The sequence below is a fragment of the Gracilinanus agilis genome, chromosome 6 (genome assembly GCF_016433145.1).
Source record: "Gracilinanus agilis isolate LMUSP501 chromosome 6, AgileGrace, whole genome shotgun sequence".
Taxonomy (NCBI): Eukaryota; Metazoa; Chordata; class Mammalia; order Didelphimorphia; family Didelphidae; genus Gracilinanus; species Gracilinanus agilis.
Window position 1 is genome coordinate 103,534,513 of NC_058135.1, and position 2,827 is coordinate 103,537,339.

A 2,827-nucleotide genomic window follows, 5' to 3' on the forward strand; every position below is an offset into this window, starting at 1 on the left:
TTCCTTCCTTCCTTCCTTCCTTCCTTCCTTCCTTCCTTCCTTCCTTCCTTCCTTCCTTCCTTCCTTCCTTCCTTCCTTCCTTCCTTCCTTCCTTTCTTCCTTCCCTCTCTTCTCTAAGACACAAGGGTAGAGCCTTGCCAATTGGTGTTAAGTGACTTGCCTATGACCACAACAGCTAGGAAGTTTATGAGGTCAAATGTGAACCCAAGACCTCCCATCTCCAGGCCTGACTCTATCTATTGAACCACCTACCTACTCCTATTTATTTCTGGTACTTGCTTATTCCTACCATTCAAATTTTCATCTTGACCCTCAGCTCTGAAAATATGGAATGAAGTTTTTTAAAAAATCCCTTTGCCTACAAGTCTGGTTGCTAAGAAAATGTTTTATTGTATGAAATCCTTTCTGGAGTTTTTGCTGATAGTAATTTTAATCTACTGTTTTCACAAAAAACTCTTGAAATACAGAATGCAACACTAGGACTCCCTTTTATTATTTGGATGAGAATAGAGGTCACTTTGACAAGGGCACTCAAGGCTCAGATCAGTCAATCTAATTTTAACCTAAAGGATTTGTCTTTATTATTTTTCCTCCAATAAAGCAACATTTTAAAAGGAGAGATTATACTTGTTCATCACAAAAATCTTTATTTTAAAATTTTTTTATGAAGGGAAGTCAGTAGCTCTTAATTCTGTATCTAGTCCTGAAATCTAAAACTTTATGATTTTGGATACTTCACTTTATTTTGGGTTCATTGGTAACACAGTGAATATCCAATATGGGGTGGGATGGACAGTGACACCCTAAGGCTGGTCTGAGTGGGGTTGAGTTACTGAGAGGCTGATTTTAATACACAGAATTCTACACCCATCTTTGTCTTTATCTGAACTTAGTGTTTCCAAATTCCTGACAGATATTAATTTTTGGGATTTGGGAATGAGAAATTACAATTCCTGAAATTATGTTCTGAATTTTTCACAATATTTTATTTACATGTCTTTCAAGTAACATTGAATGAACATAGAAATAAACAGGGAACATTTTTTTGGTGAAGGAGTGATACTAAAAATTTTGTATATTTTGTGTAAAAAGTATTAATATATGCATGGGTTTATTATTATTATGAACAAATATATTATGATAGAGCATGAAACCAAGTTTGGCAATGGGTTGATTGATTTTTATCTTTCTTAAAATATTCCTAATATTCTCTGTATTCTTTCCACTTTATTATCGATATCTAAGAATTAGAAGAAACATTAAATTTAGTAGTATTTACAAAGAACTGTAGCCTATTGCAAATATCCATGCCATGGAAAATTCCACTGGACATTTTTGGTTAGTACTTGCATACTGTAACATTCAGATCTCCTAGGAATGTCAACAGTCACTACCAGAAGCATGTGTTGAAATTGAAAAATTATGAACTGATTATTTTGCTTTCCAAATTTGTTATTTCTTGGAACATCACTCATAGGATTGCAGTAAAATATACTTTCATTAATAATTATAAGAATGATTCACCATTAATAAGAGAAAGTAAGACTGCTTTTAGCCACTTTTCCTTCCTTTTTGTCCCGGTTCCCAGAACTGTCGACTTTAACCTTTCAACTCATTATATCAGTATTTCCTGTCCTTGCTTTCTACTTGACATCAGTGAATTCCTTGCAACCAGTAATCTCTCTATTGATTGTTAACCTTTAGTTCTTGCAACAGAATTAGAATACTTCTTCCTGATTACTTGGTGAAATTTTCCTGGGATTCAGAAAAGCATATTATTTTTCCAAAAGAAGACTGGGAAGGAATTTCTTCATAGAAACACTATCTGAACTTGGGCATTACAGAATCCTGAGACAGACAGGTCAAGGCTTGGAGGTAATCTTGTGAATTCTAGAGATTGACTCTACTGCATCCCTTAGTTGGAACTGAATGGTGGCAAGGTGAAGGGCTTCATTAGTGAAGATTTCACTGACAAAGAAAGACAAACCACCCTTGGCTTGACCAACAGAAGTCCTAGGCTTTAAGGGAGATGGTACAGAGCCAGGTGAAATATCTAAAAATTGAAAAGTTAGTAGTATTTACAAAGAACTGTAACCTATTGCAAATATCTATGCAATGGAAAATTCCAGTAGAAAATTTTGGGTAGCCCTTAAATATTTAAGATGAAAATTAATATCTTTTCAGCAGGATTAAATTGCTTCACTTTCAACCAATAAATAAATATCTTAAAATGCTGACAATGTGGCAGGCACTGTGCTAAGCACTTCTTATGTTTAGCTCATTATCCTGGGAGAGTATAGTAGTAATTATTGTTTGCTGTTTTTTTTTCCATTTCTGTCTTTTGTGCCTAGAATTTCTTTTTGTGTGTAGGAAGTAAATACCTGTCCCATACCTGATTTTCATCATATGTCGAATATCTTTCTACTCTTCTTTGGTCAAACGCTAGATGTGAGCCAAGCCAAAGCTTTGAGTAAATCTTCCCTGAGGCACCAGTGTGAGTATAATTTGAATTTGAGAATGGTCATCTGTCCCTTCTTTTAGTTGAGCAGGCTTTCTCTGGACTGAACTCATTCCCAATATCAATTATATGTCCAGAGCAGAAGGATTCCTCAGAGGAGGAAGAAATCCTATGAACCTAGCAGTGGTTTAAATTGTTAGATTAGTATTAAGACTAATATTAAGCCCAAATCTGCCTACCTATAACTTCCATTAATTTTTTCCACACAGAATAAATAGTTCTTTAATCTTGTATATATATAAAATCTTATATTGGCTGATATTTGAAGATAGCTATCACATTCCCTTAAACCTACTCTTTTCCAGGCTA